The sequence below is a fragment of the Macrobrachium rosenbergii genome, chromosome 17 (assembly GCF_040412425.1).
Source record: "Macrobrachium rosenbergii isolate ZJJX-2024 chromosome 17, ASM4041242v1, whole genome shotgun sequence".
NCBI classification, from domain to species: Eukaryota; Metazoa; Arthropoda; class Malacostraca; order Decapoda; family Palaemonidae; genus Macrobrachium; species Macrobrachium rosenbergii.
In genome coordinates this window covers 40436130-40444553 of record NC_089757.1, presented here as the reverse complement: position 1 = coordinate 40444553, position 8424 = coordinate 40436130, and positions in this window count along the sequence as shown.

Below are 8424 nucleotides of genomic sequence, written 5' to 3'. Positions count from 1 at the left end.
TAGTCAAGGATAACCTTTTTCCGCAAGATATAATAGATCGGATTTCCGTCGATCTTCAGAAGAAGTCAACCCAAGATCTCATCACCCAATCCACCAAGAGATCGTATTTTCCTACGAGAACAACGTCTACTACAACTACTAGGACGTTGTCACCCCTGCAACAACATCCCTTTCGAGGAGGTAGAGGCCATCTACAGTCCCGTCCGAGAACCAACCTTCGAACCTCCAAACCATCTAGGAAACCATTCAAATCCAACATTAGGAAATGAGACTTCGGTCCTCCGTGTCCCAGTGGGAGCAAGACTCACATTTCTGGCCAGCATGGGAGAAGAGAAATGTGGAACCGTGGGTACTGAAGGTTTTAAGAGAAGGTTATACAATCCCCTTCGAGGAAAAACCTCCATTAGTAACCTCTCCAATGAACTTAGCAGCCTACTCTGTAGACTCAGAGAAGTTTTCTGCCCTATCTCGAGAAGTTTCAGCCCTTCTGGAAAAGAGAGCAGTAGAAATAGTAGGGAATGTAAACTCAAGGGGATTTTACAACCGTCTCTTTGTGGTTCCCAAATCATCGGGAGGATGGAGACCTGTCCTGGACGTCAGTGCCCTGAACCGCTTCGTTCAAACAACGAAATTCAGAATGGAGACGAATCAGTCAGTTTTGTCGGCCATCCATCAGGGAGACTGGATGGTCACGATCAACATGCAAGATGCGTACTTCTATATTCCAGTTCATCCCGACTCCAGGAAGTATCTAAGATTCGTGTTCCAGGACAGAGTCTTCCAGTTTCGGGCACTGCTTTGGACTATCCACGGCCCCTCAAGTTTTCACCCAGGTGCTCGCGCCCCTTACGAAGTGGCTTCATCTTCTAGGGATAAACATCTCTCTTTACCTGGATGACTGGCTCCTTCGCTCCCCCTCGAATTATCAATGCATGGAGGACTTACGGAAAACGCTTCGCCTCGCCCAAGAATTAGGACTTTTGATAAATTGCAAGAAGTTGCAATTAGTCCCCACTCAGTCTATTCTCTATTTGGGGATAGTGATAGACTCGGAGTTTTCGGGCTTTTCCATCCCAACAAAGAATACTTGCTTGCCGAAGGAAAGTCCAGGACTTCGTGACTCGCAACTCCTGCTCAGCCAACGCATGGATGAGTCTTCTCGAAACTCTGTCATCCATCGAGAAGTTCGTTCCATTGGGCAGGCTGCATTCAAGAGCACTTCAATTCTACCTCAAAGCCAATTGGAACAGGAAGTCTTTTCCGGACTCGTTCATTTTCAACATCACTCCCCAGATAAAAGAGGACCTCAGATGGTGGTTGGCAAAAGACAGACTTTCGGCGGGAAGGTCTCTAGCTCCAACGAACCCCGATCTAACGTTATTCTCTGACGCTTCGGATCTGGGTTGGGGAGCCCTCCTCAACAACATGGAAGTATCAGGAACTTGGTCTCCTTCCGAGAGAAACCTTCACATCAACATGAAGGAACTAAAAGCAATTCATCTTGCACTTCTACATTTTGCAACGATAACCTACCACAAAACAGTAGCGGTTCATTCGGACAGCATGACTGCCCTAGCGTACATCAAGAACCAAGGAGGGACCCATTCTTTTACACTCAACGAAGCGACGAAGGAGCTGCTTCTTTGGGCAAGGAGCAACGAAACTCTTTTAGTGACTCGATTCATTCACGGCAAATTGAACATCCTGGCGGACGAATTGAGTCGAGGAAAACAGGTCCTACCTACGGAATGGTCACTCAATCCACAGGTATGCACTGACCTTTGGAAACTGTGGGGAAAGCCGTTAATAGACCTGTTTGCGACGTCGAGGAACAATCGGCTTCCGTTGTATTGCTCCCCAGTCCCGGACCCACAAGCATGGGCAACAGATGCCATGTTGCAGGACTGGTCGAATCTCGACCTTTACGCCTTCCCTCCCTTCAGCATGGTGAGAGAAGTGCTGAGGAAGTTCAGTTCTCACGTCAACGTGTCAGTGACACTAGTCGCTGACCTTTTGGCCACACAAAGAGTGGTTTCCCGATCTTTTGAGCCTTCTGACGGACTTTCCAAGACTACTTCCTCAGAGGAAAAGTCTTCTCAGACAGCCACACTTCCTCCGATACCATCAAGGATTATCCACTCTCGCTCTGACAGGCTTCAGACTGTCAGGGAACTTGTCAGAGCAAAAGGATTTTCAAGAAAGGCTGCAGAGGCTATTGCTAACTGCAGACGACAATCTTCCTCTGCAGTCTACCAATCCAAGTGGGCAGTTTTTAGGAAGTGGTGCCAAGAACAAGGAATTTCCTCTTCTAAAACTTCTGTAACTCAAATCGCAGATTTTCTTTTATACCTCAGAACAGCGAAAGGATTCTCAACATCGACCATCAAAGGTTACAGAGCGATGCTGAGTTCAGTATTTAAACATAGAGGATTAGACCTGTCTTCCAACCAAGACATAGCTGATTTAATTAAACATTTCAACACCAGTAAGCAAGCTAAACCCGCAGGAGTCGCTTGGAATTTGGACATGGTCTTCAACTGGCTTTCAGGTCCACTGTTTGAACCGATAGAGTCGTCGTCTCTTCGCAATCTTACGAAGAAGACATTATTCTTGGTGGCACTTGCCACAGCCAAAAGAGCCAGCGAACTTCATGCCTTTGACAAAAGGATAGGCTTCTCACAAGGCAATGCAGTATACTTATTAACTTTAGAATTTTTGGTCAAAAACGAGGATCCGGGTAACCCTTGGCCTCGCTCCTTTTCTATCAAGAGCCTCTCAGAGGTATTAGGCCCAGACGAGCAAGAGAATGTCCTCTGCCCAGTAAGAGCTCTAAGAGTATACCTCGAGAGAACCAAAAACCTTAGAGGTTCGGCCCCTAATCTTTGGTGTTCCGTTAAAAATCCCAGCCGTCCTTTGTCCAGAAATGCACTGTCATTCTTTTTAAGATCCATAATTTTGGAAGCACATTCGGGAATTCAAGACGATTTACTTCCCTCGTGCAAAGTAAAGGCTCATGAAATAAGAGCTGTGGCAACGTCTTTGGCTTTTAAACGGAACCTGTCTCTCTCTCTTCGATTTTACAAACAACTTTTTGGAGGTGCAAGTCAGTGTTTGCCATGTTTTATTTACGGGACGTCGAGACAGTGTATGAAAAATGCAGTACTTCAGGTCCATTCTTTGCAGCTGGCGAGGTATTTGGGGACAAAGGATAGGACTCCTTCCCTTTTCCTCTATCCACTCTCCTTGAATAAGGGCAGTCGTACTTCTTGGGAAGTTTGGTGTACACTGATCTTAAGTGTCATCAATTGGATTTTTATGGTTTTGGCTAAAATGTCGTACAGTGTAGGTTAATTTTATCTGGTCTTTGTTATTCTGTTGTACTGCGCCCAGGGCAAGGGCAATCCACATATCATTATGTGACCCATTGGATTTTTTAGCTTTGGCAACCTGCGATTGACCTACGTTGCAAAGCACCCACTCAGTAGAGGTGATTCTTGGCTCTACCGCCACATCGCTACAGGTCGAGAGGAGCTACGACCAGAGGCAGTACCTGTCTGCCGTTGCTCCCTCACCAGGTAAGGTTTCAACAAGCATTCCAAGATACTAGCTAATTTGCTCTCCCAAATTAACCCCCCATATCAAGTAGTTTTTTGGGTAGTATATGTCCATTCATCCCACCTCCACTCAATGTGGGATTCAGCTATGTAATTATTTGGTAAGTTACTTATATAAAATGACATTTTTATAATAAAATAAAGTTTTATATATACTTGCAAATAATTACATGATCGGAGCCCGCCCTCCTCCCCTCGCATGGACATAGAGCATAAACGAATTGAGCTCCTTAGCTAAGTTGTACCTATTCTTCCCCAAAAGTGGGCAGGGCAACATACCGACACTCAAAACAAAAGAGCGCTACCGCAAATTTCGAATTTTGAGCTGCCGCGTAAAGTAGAAACTATAGCTATGTAATTATTTGGTAAGTATATATAAAACTTTATTTTATTATAAAAATGTCATTTCATGCAAAGTCCTGCCTCGATCAGCGTATTGGAATCACGATAATAACAACAGCTTTTAGGTGTTGTCACTGTGCTCTCTGCCTCTCTTTTTATCTTACGCCTCTGTCCTTCTCTCTCCTAACTTTTTCTCTTTTCTATATTTCTCTCTCTCTCTCTCTCTCTCTCTCTTTCTTTTTCTCTTTTCTACATTTCTCTCTCTCTCTCTCTCTTTTCTTTTCTATCTAATTTCCCTATATATTCTACAGTATTTGCGACTCAGTCTACTCTTATTTTTCATCACTGAATGCTTCATGTCACTTTAAATAGTTTCATTATTAGAATGAAGTTCTTCACTGGTACATTTCTTGTTTAAAAACCTGTTCAATGTGTGAGTAGCTTATTTTTTGAAATATACAAGAAAAAAACCAAGAATTATAATTCACCAAGTGCCTTGAACGAAAACCTTGAAAAGTAATGTAGCAGCACTTGGATATCAACTTTACTGACTGACCACAATCGCAGAAGACCTCGTATTTGTAGGTCCCACAAAGAGGTCATTGTCCCGAATTATAAACCCCCTTTGATCTGTCATTCACCACATGGTGAAGTTATTAACCTGGATTATAGTCACTAACATGGAATACTGTATTTCGGTTTAGTCCTACTTAATTCTATTACCAACTGACCTCAGGGGAAATTTGGTATTAACTTTGTCCTTTTCATTTACCATATGGTGAAGTCATTAACCTGGATAGAGTAGGCATAAGAAAAAAAATTGCCTTTAACGGTTGTCATTTTCAGCTAACATTTCCAAAGAAGATTTGCAGGATATGGAATTATGGAGAATTATATATATATATATATATATATATATATACAGGCAGTCCCCGGTTTACGACGGGGGTTCCGTTCTGACGATGCGTCGTAAGCCGAAAATCGTCGTAAACCGGAAAAATCGTCGAAAATCGTAAGAAAACCTTACTTTTAATCCTTTGAGTATCCTTTGGGTATCTTGAAAATGACATAACCTGCATTTTTATTGAGTCTTTCATGAAAACCCTCCAAAATTTTACCATTCTACTGTTTTGAAGCTAGAGAGAGAGAGAGAGAGACTGCCTCACCACTTATCTACCAGAAAAAGACTTGGAATGTTACAGAACTACATTGCTCTCCCATTTTTACTTTTAAGTATCATCCTACATCAAATATAGCTTAAGTTATTATCCTGTTACTACTGTATTAATCTTTGAAATTATATTAATATCTTTTCAAAGTCATCTTAAACACTAGTACCCTTTTCCAGTCAGAGAGAGAGAGAGAATGAATTACCACTACGACTTACATTCAGCCATTCTTGTGCTGGCACGAGAGAGAGAGAGAGAGAGAGTTTATCTCTTTAATCTCTTGAGGAATGTTAATCCATTTCTCTTTACTGCGACTGACAACAAAAAATTGTTTTTTCTTTGCCTTCCAAAGATGTAGGCTACCACTACTTTTACCAAGCACTTTTAAAGCACCATGAACACACACACACAGTGTGCATAGGTAAAGAGACTCAAATTAGCAGTATCTTTTCCTGTGAGAGTGAAGGGCTGAACTTAGTATCGATTTATAATATATCTATCCATTTCTCATTCTACCTTTTGGGAAGAGAGAGAGAGAGAGGAAGGAAGGGAGAAACTGATCTTCTGCCCTTAGTCTGCTTTGAAAATGCATATATTTAAAGGACACATATATGCATTTCATAGCTTCAATGCTTTAAGATGTTATCGTGGAAAGTCCGGTGCGAGGTGGTACTGATGGAGGCCGTCAGTTACAAAATCTTTGTATTCAGCAAATAGTTTGATTCCTCAGCTCTTTGCACAAGAAGCTCAGCAATATTGGAGATCAGGCAATCTCCGAAGTGATAGCACTTCGGAGATTGCCTGATCTCTTAACATCAAGAAATTTCTAAGTCCAGTGTGGCTGGCCGTGTGAAATAGTTTTGTAATAAAACTTATGAAAAACCGTGCTCGGTGAATACTTACCCCCTCCTGAAATTTAGAAAATATTAATAGACAATTTCAACCTAACTTACCGAGTCCCCTGCGTTACTATCAAGTGAAAGTCAATAAACACGGGACATTCATATGTGGTGCAACGCAAAACAAAGAAAAACTAAACCGCATAACACTATGTATATTCGTGAGTACGTGCGTTACTTTGATCTAGATTAGCCTATGCCAAAATCTGCCCTAAAAGTGAGTTTGATCGTTCATTAACGTGATAGAACTGCAGTTGTCCAGTCATAACTTTGGAGTGGTTCCAGGCTTTGAAAATCGGCAGATAAGGTAGAGTCTCAAATCTCTGTTTTTATGGGAGAAAATTGAACTTGTGATTTTTACCATGACTTTCTAATCATTATGAACTTGTGAACTGGTGTGAGAAATTTAATATGGATATTCATAACTCTTTTATATTATTATTTTGTTGTGTTATGTTTGCCATATCTTGGCTATGCATTTTACACTTTCCATTATTGTGTTTTGTATTTCATGTATTTTTGGGAGTTTTCTATCATGTTTAATTCTTTCGACAGATGTCTGTGGACTTGGGAGTTTGAGAAAAAGGACATGCAAATCATTTGCAATGTCAATCTCTTTATGTGGTAGACTGTTTTTTTTTGGACATGACTTTTAGTTATTGATTTGGGAGTATGTGTGATTTTGGGTATTTCCAGGCTATTAGCCATAATGAGACTTCTTTAATCAGAAGTGCTTTGCAGTTTAGAGTTTAGTTATCTGACTCGATAATTCATTTATTGTGCATTTTAATCTTTACTTTGTTTTATTCATTTCTTGTTGGGTTATTTGAATAATAAACCTATTTTTGTAGGAACGATTGTGTTTCTTTAAATAGTACATTTAATTGTTTTGGTGAGAATGAGTGAGGTCAGGGAGGGAGAGAGAGTCGATACACGGTGAGAGAGAGAGAGGCTGAGAGAGAGAGGGGGAAAAAAAATGCGAGTGTGATCATGGGTTGAACCTTTTTACGTCTTTTTCCTGAAGTGGATCGCTAAGATCACGCTACGTACACTTCAAAAAAAATAGTGTTGATTCTGTTCCCTGTAACACATAAATGTTGTAATTTCAGTATGCTGTATTATTATTATTTAATCTTATTAATATTTGAAAATTAGCTCTTATTAGGTAAGTCATTTATATATCATACAAGCGTAGTTAGTCGTCATCTCCCACAAATTTGTTAGAAAAATATTATGCAGTCATTCTCTCTCTCACGTTGGTGAGAGAGAGAAAAAAAATACTACACACGCTCTTTATAGTGTATGCAAAGCCCGTGAGGTACAAGCTTTGTGATTGGTTAAAATCCCACCCTTCCTGCCAATAGCATGTCGTCAAGGAGGGTGGGAAGGGGATGAGGGGGTTGTTACAAGTTGTTATTGGCTACTGTCAGTCCTGCCAGCCAATAGCGTATCATCATGGAGAGAAGGGGTTGCTACGAGCTCTGTTATTGGCTAATTCTAATCCCCCGAGCCGGTATCGTCATAAGCCTTCAAAAAAAGCAATAAAAAAAAATTGTCACACCAGCGATGATGGGATTTTAGAATATTTTTATGTTTACATACAGTAATCGATATTTTTTTGAAGGATATATGCAATAGAGAGAGAGATATGGGCGTTTGGCCTTACTTAAATCGCAGAAGTGACATTATTCGTGAATTATTCGAGAACAGAGAGAGAGAGAGAGAGGTTGAATGAAGTGATTACATCGGTAAGCAGTTTTATGATTTCACGGGATTTTAATTTAACTTTTATCAATACTTTGCTGTGGTTACTCAATATTAATATTTTAAAATTAGTAAATATTTTTTTCATCATAAAAAATGTATTTAGTCATGAAAATAAAATAAAAATCAGTAATTTAGTGAATATTGCTCTATGAAAAAATCCGCGAATGTAAATTTTCTTCCGTCGTATGCGTTGGACACCAAGTCATCCCAAATATTACCGTCGCGAATCATAAGAAAACTTTAATTTTATTCCTTAGGGTGTCGTAAAAACAAATCCTGCATTTATATTGAGTTTTTCACAATAAAAACCCTCCAGATATTGACCATTCTGCTGTTTTGGATGCATATCTCTTCCGATCGTCGTCGGACTGGCGTCGTCCGAAATACCGTCGAAAATCGTAAGAAAACCTTACTTTTAATCCTTTGGGTGTCTTGAAAACAATGAATCCTGCATTTATATTGAGTTTCTCATGATAAAAACCCTCCAAATATTGACCATTCTGCTGTTTTGGATGCATATTTCTTCCGATCGTCGTCGGATTGGCGTCGCCCGAAATACCGTCGAAAATCATTAGGAAATCTTATTCTTAATCCTTTGGGTGTCTTGAAAACAACGAATCCTGCATTTATATT